The following is a 19,624-nucleotide window of genomic DNA, read 5'->3' as shown; positions in this document are numbered from 1 at the left end:
CTCCGCGTCCGGCGGCGGGTGGGGGGTGCCTGTGGGGCGCCTGTGGAGCTCGTCCGCAGCCAGGCCCCCGGCGCACCCCGCCTGCCGCCCGCCACCCCGGGAGACAAGAGTGAAAGGGGCAAAAATAAAAAAAAACACAGAGCCATCGGACTCCGGCCGTAGTCGGCAGGATTCGAACCTGCGCGGGGAGACCCCAATGGATTTCTAGTCCATCGCCTTAACCACTCGGCCACGACTACGCATGCTGAAGCATATTTCCCCGCCACACAAACTCTAACCAGCCGGGCTGCCGCCGCGCCGCGCCGCGCCGAACCGAGCCGGGCTGGGCCGCTCCGCCTCGGCCAGCCGCCTCAGAACGGGCCGGAGGGGCACGGCCAGGCCGCCGTCAGGAACGTTTTAGGAAAACGTTACCTGATACAACTGTGAGGGTTCTGGTTTGGAATTTAGGGCATGTCTGTTTGTGGGGTGGAGTGAAAGACGTAAAATAGAGTTTATAGTTAATGTTTTTGTAATGTAGTTCAGTATGCTGTATATCGGTCTCCTTAGAGCACAAAGAAATAGTTACACTTCACTAAGTCCTGCGGGAGAAGCGTGGGTTTTTTGCATAGATGAGAAACACTTGTTGAGGGAATGGCCCTAGCTCCCTTAAGAACAGGTACGCTCCCAAGCAGATCTCCCCTACAGCATTTGGGGAACTTGGGGCAGGCTCTGGCGCGGACAGGAAGGTACTGGCAGTACTGGGCTGGGGTGGGGCGCGGCTGGTTCCAGCCGGTTCTGGCTGGCTCTGGCCGGTTTCAGCCGAGGCGCTGAGGGAAGCGGCCGCAGCGCTGCACCACCTCCCGCCTGGCTGTGGGGTTTCTGGGGCTTGGTGCAGCAGTCCTACAGGCCTCCCTTTCCTTGACAAGGAGACAACTGAAGCAAGCAGGATTTTTTTTTGAGCACTTTATTTAGCATTTTTGAGGAAAGTCCCATAAAACAGGGTCTCGCCTATAGCCGTGTTAATAAATCCAGACAAACATAGGGGTGTCAGCCACCAGTCTTCCAATGCGTGCTCCGGCCCCCTCTGTCTTCAGAGACAAGCGGAAGGTCAAATGTCTCAAGGTGGGCGCACCGCCAGCTTTGTCAATGCCAACGCTTCGAGACAAATGATGGAGGTGGATGCTTTATATTATTGTATTTGATTAGAAACCCAAGGAAGCAATTTGGGGAGAGAAAGAGAGAGGTCCTGTTAAGCAAAACAAAGCATTGCCGTCTCCTCAGGTCAGCTGACAGAAAGCTCGGTGCTCGTCCCCCCCTGTTGCCAAGACTGTTCAAAATTTGTCAGACCCGTGATGAAGTGGGGGCTGCAGTCCTTAATAGCTCCAAGCAAAGCCTCTCAGTTACAAGGTGTTTTACAATTCTCCTGGTATTCTGAGTAATGAGTTGCAAGCCCTGTTTGAATTCCCTCGTACTTCAGCTTTATTTCATCGTTCCATTTTCCTCCCCATGCATCTCGGGGCTTTGTTAATACCCCAGCCCATATCATGGCAGTGCTGCTGGGGGAGATGTGTTGGGTAGAACAGTTGTGAGCCTTCCCTGGGTTGATGTGATGGAAGAAACTAAATAGTGTTGATGCTGCTCCAGCTCTTTTAAGTGGTCCCTTGGTCAGGACTCGGTGTCATGTAGGTAAATTCAATCCAGAAGAAGTGGATTTTTTGGTGGAATTTTTACATTCATCTCTCGCAGCTGTGGAGAGTTTAAACTAATCACAATTCTCCCTGGTATGCTATCATCTCTGTAATTTGAAAAAGGATCAGGAGCCCACAGGCTTGGAAAATCTTGAAGAAAGTCTTGTCCTGAAATACATCATCACATGTGGAAAAGACCACTTGCTGCATCATCTTAAAGGAGCTTAAGAATGCCGAAATCAAGTATCATTCTGGCATTCTTTCAAATGGCCTTAGAAATCCGAGTACATTCTCTTTTCACTGCAAAACAGCTTCTTTCCCTTTCCATCAATCCTGTGGCTGTCAATGTGTCTGCTGCAAGGTGCCAAAAATGTATGGAGTGTCTATGGGATAACAGTGCCAAAGTCAGGGGTGCCTCAAGGCCTTCTCCCGTGAACCCGCTGCAGCATTTGCTCAGTTGGAAAGCATTTGAAACAAAAAAGAAAAAAAAAAAAAGAAAAAAAGGAGGCACAGACCTTTAAAAATTCCTTAAACTGCAAAGATTGTTTTTGTGCAGATTGCTGCCTGCTGTTTAGATCCTTGTTGTTCAAAACTTCTGAAAGGCCTGATGCAATCAAAGAGACTTACTGGGTCAAATTGATTCCAGACCAGTCCCTGGAATCACACTGAGGTGAATCTGACATACTGGGCCTTCAGCTAAGCTGTGGCCAGGAGAAAGGAGTTGAGGTCACGCCCTGAATTTTGCCCTCTCTTAGGAAATGAGTGAATTGTGCAAATCATGTCTCCCACTGACGGCTTGGGGCTTATATTGGTGCAAACAGAAAGGTTACTGACTGCTGAGGGCTGGAAAAGTACAGAATGACCACTTTGTCTGATGATGATGCTTTTTTTTTTTTGATACTTTCTCAGTGTATCCTTAGGAAGAGAGTACAGAAAGCTGGAAGGCTGTCCTGGGTGGAAGCCATCATGTTCTCTAATCCTCAAGCTACTGCAAGCTTTCTCAGCGGTGTTGATAAAACTGGTTTTTGCCACCACAGTGATGAGGACAAAAAAACTTCCTAGGGAAGGATGTTAGTTTGCCTCCTCTGTTTCCTCTGCAAACAAAGAGAGCCTTAATTGAGGTCGAGTAGAGCTTTCCTCAGCCCTCTTCTCTGAATGATGAACTCTCCAGGGCTTGGGCGATGATAGAGGTCAGCAGAGCCAGGGAATACCAGAGCTGTCATTTCCTAGTGCTATGCGCTGCCAGCCAGGAGGAAAATGAATGCAGGGAGGCACTCTTCTTTTTGATGTGGTGATGGCATGTTGCAGCCCTTTCTGTCTTCCCGTCTCTTGCCCCAGAAGCTGGGATGGAGGTAGCACAGTGACTGCCTCTCACCAAGGTGTTCTGCTGCCTCCAGCACATGTAGAACCAGTTCAACTTCTTGCTCCCAAGTCACAGGATATTGCTCTAATCCTGTTCCTGGTCACACTCCAGTATAATATGATTTTGAGTGACACCACACTTATTTTCCAGTAGTGGTACAATGCATCAACATGAGCAAATTCAGGCCGAATGTAGATTCTTGGCCATAATTTAACCACTAGCAAGCATTTCTGTGGATGAAATTATTCAGTGTAGAGATATCAGATTGGGAGAGAACTTCTTGAAAGACCGCTTGGCAGCAAAAATAGCAGTGTGTGCAAGATTCCTCATATAACGTTATTCGTTTGTGATGTTGAGAGACAGCCTTGGATCAGAGGACAGTTTAAGCTGGAAGCCAATTCAGTCTTGGACTTCACTGCCGATCCTTCCATCAAAGGTGCCAGCTCAAGGGGTGGATTTTCAGTTCGGTTTTCTGGCACAGCTGCCTCGCCCATGAGGGACCAGACTGGCATCAGGACTGGAACAACTTTCAGTTACTTTCAACCTTCCCTCAAATTAATCATTTCAGGGTTAGGGTATGTGAGCACCCACCACCTGGTCCCTGGGCTACCCAGTTCTCTTGCAAAGGAAGATAGATTCCTGAGAAGAGCAGGGAAGTGTCCAGAGTCACAATCTGAGCCCTTGCTGTCAGGGGTAAACATACTTTTGGATGTTTGTAGCTACATGTGCCCATTTTCAAAAGAGTGCGACACTGAGGTGCTTACCAAGGGAAGCAGAAGTTTTTCAGGACAGTATACAAAGCAAAAAACCACTTGTCTGGGGGCCTTTTAACGAATCTGGCGTAGTCTTGAAAACTGCTTATAACCATGACATTTCGATCTCCATGAGGCATAACAAACATTGTAAAGTCGTTTCTGGAAAGAAACTGTTAGCTTGTAAGGCTGTGTATCAAGAAGGTCACACTTCCAAATCAATGATAATTATGTGTAACTTCAAATAAAAATGGTGTTGCCAGGCGCTGTGTGGCTTTACTGCACCTGCATTCTCTGGCACCAAGGGTGTCTGTCCCTGTGAAGTAGGGCAGAGGGAGGCACACGGTGATAAAGCAGGTTAATGCAGAGGAAACAGCTCATCACAAGGAAAAAATGTTTCCATCTAAAAGATAGAAATAATAATTAGTAGTAAATATAAAATAGTTGGCCTGCCAGGAAGGACCTAAGCTGTGGAACATAAGTAGTAAGGAGCAAGCGTCCAGCAGAGGGGACTGGGGGCTATTGTGGAAAAATCCTTCCTACTTGCTGCCCATTGCACAGCTGCGGTGAGAGACAAACAACACGCAAGACCATCCTAGCTGAGGGACACAGGAGCTGAAACCAAAGCAGCGATAGTGTTACATCACCCTTGCCAAGGCTGGAAAATATTTTTCAGGCATGATTCTCCAGATGAGTTGTGAGCTGGGAATAACTAGCCCGTAAGCCACGGGGTCGCGGCGCCAGTATGCATGTGAGGGGGAAGATTGTTGTTTGTGTGAACTCCACGCTAGTATCCCACTCCTCGGCAGCGCCGATTCAGGCTTTTCTTCCTCAGGCCCCAGGATGCTGCACCTCAGAGTGGGAGGTGGCGGTTGTCAGGGTTGGTGTTCTCACACATCAGGTTCCAGATACACTCCTTTGTTTTACTGCAGAACATTTGCCTGGCTTCCTTTTCTCAGTACAAGAATCCTGTTCAGTGAAAATATATGTTAGGCAGAATCACACCTGTGTAACATGAATGCTATTTGCACGTGTGATTTTGTACAGGCTTTTACAGTTAAAATGACTTAGAAGAATGTCAGGAGGAACAGTGTCTTTTGCAGCTGAAAGCTTCCTTATCAAACCTCTCACTAGGAGCTCAATAAATGCTAAAAGGAGATCCTCATGTCGGTAAGTCAGTAATGAGGTTTTCATTTGATCTTGAAATTAACATTTTTTTTTCAGTGTAGTTAATAACAGTGCGGTTTTCAAAAAGGGGAATGATTAAGGGCAAAGTGAAAATTAAAAGCTAGAACGCCACTGATTTCAGCGGGGTTAGGATTTCACATAGAAGGTGGAAATCCACACCATCTCATTGCAAATATCTGTTCTTTGCTTGAGGACACGAACTGGTAGCTCTCCTTCCAGCTCCAAGTCGCGTCTCCCAGCAGAGGGCATTGCAGGGTGACATTACGGTTTTTTAGGACAAGCTGGCAGAAGGTAAACTGAACTTCAAGGGATTGTTTGGCCGGTCTAAAATTTATTTTAATGACCTCCGCTGGGAGAGTAGATTATCAGTCATTTAAAACCAAAAGATGCTGCTAGCGAACTCTGTAGTTGGAAGAGAAAAGGAGTTTTTCCTTGCACTCTAGAAAACCCTAATGCCTGAAAGAGAAAACTAATGCCAGAAAGCATTTGCTCTTCAGTGTCTCTATCACACTATTTTCTTATTTTAAATGACTCTGTAGGCTGAATTGCAAAGGCTTGCTTCAGGCTGAGATCCTCCTGACATTCTGTAAAAAATAATAAACTGTCCCTATAAAAATGAAATGCAGAATTAAAGTAAGGATGATGTGAGCAACAAGGAGAAGAGAGAAACTTCATCATTTGCGGTAGATGTGAATGACAAACATAATTTCAAAAAATGAATATAAGGAAGGAGAAGATTTTTAAAAAGACAGAGGTGAGCTGTGTATGAAACCAAGAAGCTACGGGGGACCCAGGTACCCATGGGTAGTGCATAGTCTTCAGTGTCAGGTTTCTGTCTTTCGTGCCATCTCTGCCCCAAGCCTTGCAGCCCCCGACATGACATGTCAGAAGCACATCCAGAGGACAGACAGGGATGTAGCTACCACGCAGGACAGATGAAGTGTCCTCTGACCCTGTCCCCACATCCTGGCCAGTCCTGTCCCGTAACAGTAGTGCCAATCCACTTTCTGGAGGCAGTGGATTTACTGTACGTGATCAGGTTGACTCCACAACACAGGCATCCCGTTAGGTCTCTGTCTGCAGGCAGTATTTAGTCCAGCTTATTGTGTGGCCACCCAGCAAACTGGGCACATGCCTTGGAAGAGGAGAGTGAGGGGCTGAGGGGAGAAGGGGGTGGCTGAGAGGTCTGTGGAGCAACAGTACTTTCTCTTGTTTAGCATTTGTTCTTTGGCAGGTCACAAGAGGATTGAGCATGTTCGGAAGTCAGTACTATCATTGCAGTTTTACAGGTGGGGAAACTGAGGCACCCAGGAGGTTGCATCCTGCCCGGGCTCATCATGTAAAATCAGTACAGAAGTACTAAGAGCACTCCCATCTCTCCTGTTGATGACGTCTCAGCTTAGTACATTGTACGCTCACTGGGCTGCACCATATTTATGTGCTGCAGTAAGAAACACTTGCAAAGTTAAAAAAGTGCAGGTGGGCAAGAGTTCAAAAGCAAATTCTCCCACCTTGATTTTTGATAGCGTTCTCACTCAGGTTAGTTTACAGTGTTAAAACCAAAGGGACTTGAACAGAGCAAAGGTCCTGAATTTGAATTTCAATGAATGATACTGAGGGAGTGGTTGGGCTATTTTATAAATACCTAAAAATGCCTAATAGGCATTCTGCTCTGGAGGACTTGAAAGGACCGTAACCTTTCCTACAGTTTAACAACACATTTCTCCATAAAACTAACTTGAGAGAAATTCCCTGCATTCCCACACTGAACACTTAGCAGTCTTTTCAAACTTATGATATAGCAGTAAATATAGCTTATAACCATAAAATTAAGGTTATGTGGACTTGTAACTTTTTATTTTATGCTAGCTCTGTGGGCCACTAGCAAATTCTACAGGGGTTACTGTCCTGAAGTCTGCAACGAATTACTTGGGTAAAGTAAGTGGAAACAAAATGCAAAACAGAAAACAACCCTGACTCTTTAAACAGACACATTGGGTGTTTAAGGGGAGAAGAAGGGCAAACAAAGGGAAGGGGAATCCACCACGAAATTCACAACTTCTCATGCTCTACAATTTCAGTTTCTTTTAACATAGTTCTTTGTGCTGTACAGGGAACTTGCTAGCTTTCATGGCTGTCATTGCACTCATGGGGTGTTTAATGGCTACAGAACAACTCAAGAAAGGGTGATAGATCTTGGATGTAACGAGTAGCATTTTCTTGGAATGCTACCAATGAGATTCTGGCAACCTGTGCCAGGTGAAGCTCAAACATCATGAAAATTTAGATGATTCTTACTGTGGTGTACTTAAAAAAATGTTTTCCATGTAGCTGCATCCTTGCAAATTGTATTATGGATTGTGAAGTTAACAGAGCCCCTGGCTTCTACAGAAAATGTGCACTGCTTTTATTATGTGGTTTTACAGAGCCTAGAAAACCTTTGGCTTTCCAGTAATGTAACTGTGAACTAAAATGTAATAAAGAGAGTCTGCTTTTTTCAGTAGTGACTGTAGATTCAAGGTGCCTCAGCTTTTGGGTTCCTGAACAGAAACTCTTTAAAGTCCTCTGCTTTTAAGAAAATAGGTGAGCAGAATTTTGTAGAAATCAGCCCTTTCTAGGGTCAATTTGTGACCTTCTCCCAGTAGTTCTGTTATCTTGAAAACTTTGTAGGCCAAGAGCCACCTAAGGAACAGCCTTGTTTATCATGAAAGCCCAGTTTACTGAAATCTCTATCTGGCTTCCGCAGTGATTACAAGCGTTTGGAGAGCATGGAAATTGGATGCATCTTTACTGACTCAGGCTCTTAGCTAAAAGAAATATAGCCACAGCAGGAGGGGGCTAAGGAAGGGAGCAATTCATTTAGTTTTCCAATAGTATTGCAACAACATGGCCATCGTAATTTAAAAGCCTTTGGAACAGTCGTCTTCATTTCCTCCTATCCCACTCCCTCAACTTTTTGTCTTGGTCTGGCTTTTGTTCGCTTCACGCAGCCTGCCAGACCAACCCGAGCCTGCCTGAACCCAACCGGTTGGTCCCTGACGTAATCCCGAATGGTGACCTGTGAGGCCGACCTCAAGATTTGCTGGGCGGAAAAGGACCCACTTGGTTTTAAAGTGCTGGCTCTGTTTTGTGAGGAGCTGGCAAAGTATGTTTTTCTTTTTACTTTTATAGCTTGTTCCAAAGTCCATGGAGGATACACAGCTGGCTGGCAATACCACAGCTAATTCCATGGCTGCAGAGTCTTAAAAAGCCTCTGGTGATGATGCTCGAAAGCAATGCACAGGAGTAGTGCACGCTGTGTAATATGTATGCTGCCTACAGACCTGCGTGCTCTCCACAAATCCACAACATTTGTGAGGTGTTTCATTAATCTGTGGTGGAAATAAAGCACACATTTCTATAGATAGCAAGTTCTAAGTGCTCCTGATCTATGTCAATTTTGATTTTACTCCACTGCTCCTTGCTCTCCAGGTCTAATGCCACCAAAAGTGAATGACACCTTCCAAACCTGTTTTACATTTTGGAAATTGCTTGTGTCCGGGAGAGAGCAGGCTGTTGTTCTGAAACTCTTTAAATGAATATTCTGATTCCAAATGAATTCACATTTTTCTCGTTTGGTTGTTTATTGATGTTAGTTCTGTTTTCTTTAGATTATGTATTTTTTATGGGCTTTCTTTTTTCTTCTTGGCTTCTGTGGGATTACCAGTAGTCTGAAAAAGTCCACAGGACAAAAAGAACACAAATTTACTGAAATTTCATCTAAATCATGGCCCAGAAAAGCAGCATGAGGAGAAATAAACAGTAATAACCCTCATGGAACTAATCTCATTTTCTCTCTTCCGATTAAGGGGAATTGCAAACACAATACATGTCTCTCTAGTAGCAATCTCAATGATAATTCTATGAAACATGGAAACTAGACAGGTCTCCCAAACACTTGCTGGTAGCTAAGATGAGGTAGTATGTATTTTCCTGTTGTTGGATAAAGTCACCCACCCAGTTTTTACATAATGGCCGCCTGTGAGCACTGACAGGAATTATCTTACTATGAGCATGACAGAGCTCATCACCTTCACTCAACTAAATGTCAGCGTTTCTCAATAACATAAACAAATCAGGACATCTGCAGCTGAAGGTCACATTCCAGTTAGACTTAGGTACCTAAAACTCAGACGGGTTTTAAGCATCTCAGGGAGGCAGCAGCATCAGAGCAGGAGTTTTGGGGATTTTTCAAGTGGTGCCTAACTCTTTTTCTCTCTCATATTTCCTCAGTTGCCTGCAGTTCTGCTGCTAGGCAAGCTCATAGCCATTTGAGTCCTAGCATCTAAACCAGGTGGGGATCTAGAACCAGGTCTCCAAATGGGACAGATCTTCTAGATGTTTTCAGAGCCCAGCTCTCAGGGACAACATCAATAAATTCTGAAAAGAGTGCGACAGAGTCTCCTTTCTTTCAAAGGTTATGGCTATATCTTCTTTTACCACTCCCGACTCCCAAAGCTTAGAGATTAATGCCCTTACCCAGGATGTGGAAAATCCAGGTTCAGTTCCATCCCCTGCTCAAAAAAATCCAGAACTATTTTTCCCACCCATTTCGGGAAAATGATTTAGTCTCTCTTGTTTGGAGAAGTGTTCTCAGTTCCTTTTGTGGTGCAGAGAAGAAACCAAGACTCAATGGCTTCCATTTAATGCTTGTTAGTTACATCAACGGAATTAACCTTGAGGTGTTTTTAGGGACATACTTCTCCAAGAGTGTTTAGAGTGATTTTTTCTTTCACATTGAATAATTAATGGATAGGAAAACATCTCTGTAGGCCTTGGAGCACAAACTGGAACATGAGTCCCACTTTTTTAAGGTGAGTGTCCCAGCAGGGTATGCAGCCATGCTTGCATGATTTTCACCTGAGAGCCTGGAGGGTTGTCTTGTGGTTAGGGGAGGGAGCTTGAACTTTTCAGACAGAGGAAAGAACTGCTGAAGTGCTCTATCCAGTAAGCTGCTGTGTAAAACACTGGTGGTGGGATCTCTGTACATCACCTTTTTAAAGACCATAATGATCTGTAGCTAGTTTCTGAAAGAAGGGCTTCAGGAGCGACTCTGGAGCTCTTGATCTCAAGGAGAAGGGTGCTCCGCAGCACAAAGAAAGGAGCTTCCGCTGTGGGGTGAAAGGAAGCTGCTGAGACCCTATTGCTTCCCATGTTTCATGTTACTTAGCTCTAGATGTATGTCCCCTTGGTACTAGGGGTATTGGGATCCCTTCCTGGGATTTCCGACTCAAACTGCACACGTGGGAAGCCCAGCTGTGGGGGGGTTGGTTTCTATTTCAGCACCTACAGTTCAGGCACTGCGGCTTTCAGCATTCAGTCCTTGCTTCTTGTACTGTCAGAACCACAAAGTTGCCTGGTGAATCTCGCTTGCCCAAGACTAGAGTTCTTGTCTCTCTCAATGGTTTGGGATTAATGAATCTTGTTTCTTTTTACTATTTATTTGGGGAATACATCTGAGAGAAGGTCCAGCTCCGTAGTATTTTTATTTGCAGACAGTCCAAGTTGTAACTATTGGTCACCTGCAAGGCATAACCATCTACTCATTCTGTGGGTACTGCTGAAGTCCACCCTGAAACAGGCATCCATGTTCTTCACCCAGGCTTCTGTGAGGCCTTTCCAGCTGGCCCTGACACAATGTGTGGTAGGAATCTAGACTGGAGTTGGCAAATAAATGCAACGTAGTCCAAGGCTGAGGAAAAGAATGGCATTGGATCATTAGCTTAATAAAGTATTTTTAGCTACAGCTCCTCCGTGTGGATCAAGGAACTTATGATGAGCAATGATCTTTCACTCAGCACTTAGGCAAATGCTGGGCAGAGCCGCTGAAGCAAAAGGTAGTGAGTTGAATAGCTGTCCAGGAAAGAAAATTTGCCTCAAGAGACACTAATTTCGTAAAGGTGAAACATTCTGGGTTGGGCAGATCAACCAGGTTTAAGAGCTGTGTCCTTTGTTTGCAAGTGGTTTCCAGGCAGCTAAAATATTCCTAGGATATCTGTGTATCTTGATTTTGACTTCCTTATCTTTTTTCTTCCCCACCAATTTCTTCCTTTTTTCCTTTTCTTCCTTTTCCTAAGTACCTTCCTGGCCATAGGTACTGAATTACTCCTCCTTTTTGTGTCCCCTGCAACTCCACCAGCCAAACAGTGGCCTGGATTCAGGGCCCTGCCCCTAGCCTGCTCTGTCCCCACTTTGCACCCTTTGGACGCAGGACCCCAGCTGAGGGCTCTGTACCTCCTTAGCCACAGGTCCTCGGCACCACTGACCTCCCGTTCCCTTCCTGCACATGCTGGTGGTTCATCCAGCCATCATCTTCACCCACCCTGGCACCCATTCAGGGCACCTGCTGATGTCCACCTCATATTCTTGGTGTGTCACCTCCCAGCCTTGAGACCTGGCAATATTTTGGGGTTCTTATGGGAGAAAGAGGAGCAAAGATTTTTTCCTAGAGATAAGACATAGCTTGGGGAGGATGAGGGGCAGAGGTGAGGGAGGAGAAGCTGCTGTGCTTGCAGGCAGGAACAGGAGAGGAACGAGGGTGGCTGAGATGGGCAGACATCTCAATGAGGGAAACACTTTCACAAAGAAGCCAGGAACGGGGACGGGAGCGCTTGACTGGTGCTTGCTGACTTTATCACAGGCTACATTTATCCAAAAACCAAGGGGGGAAAAAGGTTTCCTCCAGGAGAAAAACTGGGAGGATTTGCTGTTTGTTGGAGAACAAAGTGTGAGCAGTTGTCTATGCCTACCACCCAAGCACCAAGCTCCTGTATGATTCTGAAGGCAGGTTATTAGTTTTAGTATAGTTTTAAATTTTCTTCTGTTATTTATTTTTACAGATGTCCATGCTATATCCAGCATGGGAAAACCAAGACTAGCCAATGAAAGCTGAGCTGCAAAAGCAAAGTTGTCCAATGAAGGTAAAATGGAGTTTTATATAATAATGTATTTTATAATCATTACGATGAATTGTGATTGTTTTCCAGGCAAGAAATGACAGTATCTGTTAAACTGCACCTGCAGCAAGGCTGTATTTTCTGTATAGATCTGATGGAAAATGTGAATCATGGATTATTACAGGTTTTTTTCTTGGTAAGTCATGGGTTTTCCATTATTTATTACAATTCCTTTAGGAAAACGCTGGAGTCTTGAGTATTAAATGTGTTCATATGCTGGGGTACCTGCATGTACATGCAATTTATGGAAAAGAAGATAAGTGTTTGAGAAGACTGAACTCTACAGCCACTGGAAATTGGAGGGAGATAAATTTTTACAGCTAGATCTCACAGTCTGGGTTAAATCTTAATCACAATCACACTGGTATAAATCCAGAGTAACTCCACAGGGAGCTTAATACGGTCCTGACCATACTGCTGCTGAATTAAACACAGCTCATGCCTAGCATGTTGCAAGCCACCCTTTGGTGGAAGTATCCGTTGGTGGACGTATGCAAGTCCAGACAAGCTCACAGGCAGGATCCCAATTGTCTTTTATAGTACTGGTTTTTGGTGCTCTGCTGGAGTTCCTGGTAACCAAAGAAGAGTAATACAAAGCGATAACACTACACTGTAGAAAATACAGATTTAAGAGAAAAATGTTGAAATGATGAATGAAATGAAAATATTACAGAAATGTGATTCTAAGATTAACAAATGTCGTTAGTCAGGTTGCCAACTCTGTCTAAATAGTGCTGTAGTGACCCTTGAAAGAAAATGAATAGACTATTTCTGAAGACATTGTAGGAACTAGACAATATAACATTTCATAGGTTGTGTTTTCCCCTTTGTGTGCATATAGTCAGGGAAGAATATACCACATAGGAAAATTAGTGAGCCTAACATATTTAACATCATGGCTAGCCCTGGCAGGCTTTCCATAGTTAGTTCAAAATTGTGTTCCATGGACTTACATTACTTTCTTTGATTTGTTGCCAATATTTACTTAAGCAAATTGAAGAGCTCATGCAATACTAGGGTAGAAAGAGTGATAAATTGCAAAAATGCAGTAAATGTTAAAGCTAAAAAATTTTCAGCAGAAATCTGAAGAACTTATTCTCATGGCTGATAACTTTAACAGATTGAAAGGAAAACATATGAACACATAACACAGTCAGTAAGTGAAAGCTTCTGATTGATAGAGGAGTGAGATAGGTTCAAATATTTGCAGCACCTGAAGACATTTTGGCAAAGTATTTTTACTGGGTTCACTGAATCACAGTTCATTAGTGTTCAAAACAAAAGCTTTGAATCCTAGAAAAAGTTTACCAAATATTCTGTTCAAATGGGAGAACTGAGAGGCTAAAGTCTCCCTACAAAAAAGTACCTGCAGGTCCAGTGTTGACTTCAGGATAGAATTTGGTCCACTGTAGTTCTTTTAGCCTATTTTTTGTTGACAAATTTGTATTGCTTTTGTTTGTTTGTGTATGTGTGGAGGAAACCATTGTAGAAACTGTACTTTCTGAGCCCTGAGGCACGTAATACAGATCATGTGGACCAGAACTAAAAGCCTGAACTAGTACACTCTAATTTTGCTGCAAGTCTAATCTAGGTTTGGATAAAAGTTTTACAGTTTCTGGGAATCTCTTTAAATGCAAAAAAGAGATGCACAGTCTGTTATTATATGCACGATATGCTATTATATTAAGTATAAAAATCAAAATAATTTGAAATAGATTTAGTGGGATGTATTCTGGCTCTGGATTTATACTTGCAGGAATGTGTATTTCTGCAGTTATATTGGAGTACTGGTGGCTTATGCTTGTGGGCACTATTGGAAATCTGAAGATATGTATGCTATTTAGTTTGCATTAAAGACAGGTGAATATTGTACAAAAATATTTAGAAATGCTGGTTTAAACAAAAGGAGGAGCTCAGTGAGATGCAAAACTAATGAAGTCTGGTATTCCATTGCCTTGTTACTTCTAGATGGAATCTTAAATATTTGACTCAAGTCCAGTTAGGTGGTATTTTCAGACCTTTTAATGGTTTCTGTTAACATGGGGATACCTAATTACTTTTACTGAAAGGTTATTTGTGGAAAATAGGCTTTACCACAGATACTTATTATATATTTGTACAAAATTTTGTACAAAATGTGTGTTGTGAACAGAGAACAGTAGGAAGAAAGGGCATTATGGAATCTCTTTGATTTTGTTCCTCTACATAGACCTTCCAATGATGTAAGGATCAGGTAATATTGTCACCAGGTGGGGTGGGTAAAACCAAATACAGCCCTTGAATAGTAAATAGCATGTAACAAATAGCAAAAGAAAGAACTGAAGTGAATCACTTCAGAACAATCTAAACAGCTGAAATATGTTCACTGACACAGTTATTTGAACAATTGTGAATAACAACCAGATGAATTAAAGTCAAAGTTTGTCCATAATAATTCACAAAGAGAACAAAAGGCTTAATCCACTAAATAAAACATTTGCTATGAAAAGCTTGCCCAGCTCTAGTTCATATATTGTAAAAGGAGGTTGGCTTAAGATATGCTTTATTACCAAACTCGGATAAGGATACAGGGAAATGCTGCCTGAGGACTTCATTAAGGGAGCTATGGACTATGATATCTAAGAATGGTCAATAGGTGAAACCAAGTATTTTTACAATTTTTTATGACTTTAGTGTAATAAGAAAAGGATGTAACTAGTGGAACTTGGGGGAGGAGGCAGACAGAGGAAAGTCAACATAAGACAGAGTGCAAAAAGATAAAACATCTTTTGGCAAGCTTATTTTGACTTTTTAAACTGGAATGGTGAACTACTATGGACAGTCCCTCCCTTCCACCATTATGCAACGACTTCCACCCCGTTTTCCGTTGGCAGCCCTCTGTCAGTGGACACAGATCAGCTGTGGGTTTAAATTGGCCCTGGCACTTTATGAGACCTCACCTGATTCAGGTCTGTGAAGTTCCTCAAAGCAAACCCCTGCTTCTGCAGAGTGCTGGGCTATTCCTCCTGCTGTAGACAAATGCACGTGGCTTTACTGTGATAACTTCCTCAAGGTTATGTTGACCTTAACTAGTGAGTCAAGTGGATAATATCCTGGTGGGGAGGGAGGACTTTGTGAGGGTGGATAATGAAAATCCTCTCTCAGGTTCCCTGGGAGACCACAAAGAAGAATGCTCACACAAAAAAAGTAAGAATGTGCATTTGAAGGAGTGTTCATCACCGGCATGTTACTTTCTGATGGAAGACTTGCAGGGCATTAGAGTCACTGTAGCTTGCATCCAAGTCCAAGTCAATGAATTACAGTGCATTCTCTGCTGAGCAGGACTTCATGCTTTTCAGTTCTTTCACACACATCAGTTTTATGGTTTTCAGGATATAACTGGGAAGGGGCCATAGGTTTGTCCTGAAAATTGCAGTCCTTTGAAATGGGAGCTTTATTAATTTGTAGTCATATAAATTTCATACACCTTTGTAAATCTTAGACACATCTTCTGTGGAGCAGTCTTTGGACAGTGCTAAGAGTCCCAAATGCTTAGGTAGGTTACTGATGATACCTAGAGGAAGGCAGTTGCTCACTTGCAACAGCTGGCAGAAATCACTATGAACAAAGAGACAGATACCTCTTTCTTGGATGGGAACCCTCAGAAGAAGAAGGGTCTCCACTAAACAAGAATCTTTGAGGTTTCTTTCATAAGTTTCTCCCCAGTTCTCTTCCACTTTTTTGGTCATTCAGGGGCTCCTGAGTTCCCTTCAGTGCTGGATGGTTAGTTCAACACGCAGGGTTTCATTCACAGCAGGATACCCAAAGGACTATAGTTAGTGGAGAGATTTGTATCTTCATTTTCACTTGATTTTGTGGGTAACTTGAGCATTGACTTCTCCAGTTCCCCTCCATACTGTCCAAATTGATCCGTGCTTATAATATTGTACTTTTACAGCTTCCAGGCTGCTTCCATTAAAGGCTGAAAAGGACATAGATGAGCACAGATTCATGGAATGATGTGTCCTGTCTGGTTTCATATTCCATATTGCCTCTTCTCCCCCACCCTGCATCCAAGGCGCTCACAGTAACTGATTTAATGGTTCTGAGGACCAGACAAATCTGGGGAGGAAACAGGTTGGTCAAATAAAAAAAAAAAACCAAAACTAAAACCCAAACAGTCCTCCCAAAAATCCAAAGCAAAGCACAAATTCAATAATACTGGAACTGCTTTGTGACCTTTCACAGGTGGGAGTTGAGGAATTAAGGAAACCTTAGAAAACTGAGGTCATGTCTGCTCAGCCTAGACATTAAAGATCCTGTGGTGCTTTACATACTAGGGGAGGATTTACCCCCATGTCCTGACCAAAATGTAACCTTTTCCCCAGAACAAAGGAGCATACGATACTCTGATTAGAGGCTTTTTCTCTTCCACTTTCTGGAAGTGTCTGCATTTCAGTGATGCAGCTTGTGCCTTTGTGTAAACACACACACAAGTGTATATAGAAGGACTTGAGTATTGCAGGGGGTTTTGCACACAAAAGCAAGATTCCCATGTTTGTACAGAGTGTGAACAGGCTTATGGCCATGCCTTGTGAAGTATTTTGGGATCCTTTTTTAGATAATTTTCATTATTTATAATTAATATAAATGGGTGGCCAGCAGTGCAAGCAACAACACGTAACAGCTGTTGGGCTTGATTGGGCAAATGCTCTCCTGTATGGGCAGTTTTACACATGAGGGCAGTCCTTTTGACTTCATCAGAACTGTTAGCAGTATTGGTGATATTTACCAATATTAAATTCAAGTTGGGAAAATAATTTAGATGAGAAAAAGAATTTGCAAGTATACAGTTAAACTTGCAAGAATATTTGCAGAGCATAGCTTTGATTTATCATTAGTGTTTGCCAAGTTCTGTGCTAATGGGTCAGAATTTGTCTCTCCTATACCCTAATTTAAAAAAATCCCAACACAATTTTATTTCATCTTTTAAAGCACTTTGACTCTAGGGATCAAAATAGCTTGGACTTCTATGCTAAGTTATACCAGAGAATAATTTTTGTTGCACTGTAGCATAGACTTTGGATAGTTGCTGTTTCAACAGAAAAATAAAAACCATCCACTTAATGTGTAATTAATAGTTTGGCATTTCCCTAAGGCTTTATCCAGGACCCTTTCTGTTTCTGTTTTGTATTACTGAACTCCCTTGCTAAATATTTCCAGATCATATAGATTTAGATAAGACATGTTCCAGGACTTATAACATTTTTTATTTTGACTTTTACAGTATTTATTAGTGTAATGAAAATAATACTTTGACAAGTCCCCAAATAAATGGTAATATTCACCCCTGGATAGCTAAGTGAAATGTTCAGTGGCTGTAGTCCATGGGTTATTTAACCATGCTTGCATTGGAGGCATAAAAAGTAAGACAAAAATTTTAGTGTGGATCCCTTAAAAACCCATGACCCTCTCCTTTGACCAAGGCCCTGATCCTGTAGTTTGAGTAACACAGGAGGACATTGGCAGACATGAGAAATGCCACTGAAATCCATGGAACTCTCCTGGAGATACAAGGAGTCTGCAGGACTGTGACCTAACCTACTAACGTGATCCTGTTGAGCGCCTTTGTGGCATTCTCCAGGACCACTCTTACCTGCTTCTATACAAAATAATAAGATGTATGAAGAACAATTTGGTGAAAAACCTGTAACTCAGAAATGGAATAGCTGGGAAAATATCAGAAATTCACAGATGTCAAAAAGCCAATTATAAATTGATATGAACTTCTGCATTCCTAGAGATAAAGAATTTCATCCACATTCACCAATAGGTGTGAAATTACTGAGGCCACTTTTATACTTAATACTATACAAATGTGCACTACTTCTGACGACCATAGAAAGGCCTATTTCTGTGTAACAGATTGTGTGATTAAGGCCTGTAAAACCTTAAAGGCAACATTTGTCATCTTTGTTAAGCTTTTAACACACTTTTGAGACTATTCAAAAACTAAGGAGCCTTTGGAATCCAGGCTGGAGCTCAGGATGTGTGTGCATATCGAAAGAAGGGCTTTGTAGAGCTCTCTGGCCAAAATGAGCACATTTTCTCCTTTATGGGGCAGATCTCAACTTACAGCTCCCTAGCCGTATCTTCACACCACAATTCTTATCCTGGTGGATGCGGGTCAAGTGGTCTTTACCTCCACTCTCTTTTGTCACTCACACAGGCTTACAAGTTAATTTTTAAAAAGAGAAACACCAGTTCAAAACCAAGAGCTGATGAGTTTCTGTTTGGGAATATTAAAAAACGATGTTTCAACATTTCCCAAACCAAATACTTCTTTTGCTAAATGAAAAGTTTCAACATAAAAAAAGAATCTGTCCATTTTTTAATCCCAGCCAAAATTATTTTTCCAAATGTGACTAAAACTCATTTATAAGTTTATGCTCTTTCCAAAGTTCAGTTGTTTGATACATTTATTTTTTGTCTAAAAATTGTCTGAGTTGTACAAGGTTTGCTATATGATGCCTTCACCTCAGCGAGGCTGAGGAGCACAAGGGTGTTTTCCTGACAAAAACACTTGAAGTATTTTAAGTAACTTAAAAGTATTTTTCTCCTCTTGGTCCTTCCAGAATAGACCATGTTGAACGTTGTATTGGGTTTGTGTGGCAAGGTTTTGGTAGTGGGGGGCCACAGGAGTGGCTTCTGTGAGAAGCTGCTAGAAGCTTCTCGATAGATGTCCAATAGAGCCAATGCCACCGGCTCCAAGAGGGACCCACTGCTGGCCAAGGCCGAGCCCATCGGCGATGGTGGTAGCACCTCTGGGATAATATAGTTAAGAAGGGGAAAAAGTTGCTGTGCTACAGCAATTGCAGCTGGAGAGAGGGGTGAGAACATGTGAGAGAAACAGCCCTGCAGACGCCAAGGTCAGTGAAGAAGGAGGGGAGATTCCCCTGCACGTGATGCAGCCTGTGGTGAAGACCATGGTGAGGCAGGCTGTCCCCCTGCAGCCCATGGAGGTTAGTGGTCCACCTGCAGCCTGTGGAGGACCCCACGCCAGAGCAGGTGGATGCCCGAAGGAGGCTGTGACCCCATGGGAAACCCGTGCTGGGGCAGTCTCCTGGCAGGACCTGTGGACCCATGGAGAGAGCCCGCACTGGAGCAGGTTTGCTGGCAGGACTTGTGACCGTGTGGGGGACCCATGCTGGAGCAGTCTGTTCCTGAAGGACTGCACCCTGTGGAAAGGACTCACACTGGAGCAGTTTGTGAAGAACTGTAGTCCGTGGGAAGGACTCACATCAGAGAAGTTCGTGGAGGATTGTCTCCCATGGGAGGGACCCCATGCTGGAGCAGGGGAAGAGTGTGAGGAGTCCTCCCCCTGAGGAGGAAGGAGCGGTGGAGACAATGTGTGATGAGCTGACCGCAACCCCCATTCCCCGTCCCCCTGTGCCGCTGGTGGGGAGGAGGTAGAGAAAATCGGGAGTGAAGTTGAGCCCAGGAAGAAGGGAGGGGTGGGGGGAAGGTGTTTTAAGATTTGGTTTTATTTCTCATTATCCTGCCCTGATTTGATTGGTAATAAATTAAACTAATTTCCCCAAGTTGAGTCCGTTTTGCCTGTGATGGTAATTGGTGAGTGATTTCCCTGTCCTTATCTTGACCCATGAGCCTTTCATTATA

At 43.3% G+C, this 19,624-nt stretch overlaps 1 non-coding gene across 1 annotated transcript; it reads right to left on the bottom strand.

Annotated features, from left to right (window-relative positions):
- Positions 1–157: 157 nt before the first annotated feature.
- Positions 158–239, bottom strand: TRNAS-AGA (transfer RNA serine (anticodon AGA)). The gene has a single exon. It is a non-coding gene; the product is annotated as a tRNA-Ser (tRNA).
- Positions 240–19,624: the final 19,385 nt, after the last annotated feature.

Source organism: Calonectris borealis, chromosome 2 (assembly GCF_964195595.1).
Source record: "Calonectris borealis chromosome 2, bCalBor7.hap1.2, whole genome shotgun sequence".
In the NCBI taxonomy this organism is placed as follows: domain Eukaryota; kingdom Metazoa; phylum Chordata; class Aves; order Procellariiformes; family Procellariidae; genus Calonectris; species Calonectris borealis.
The sequence above is the reverse complement of the archived record's forward strand: the minus strand, read 5'-3'. Positions and strand labels throughout refer to the sequence as shown.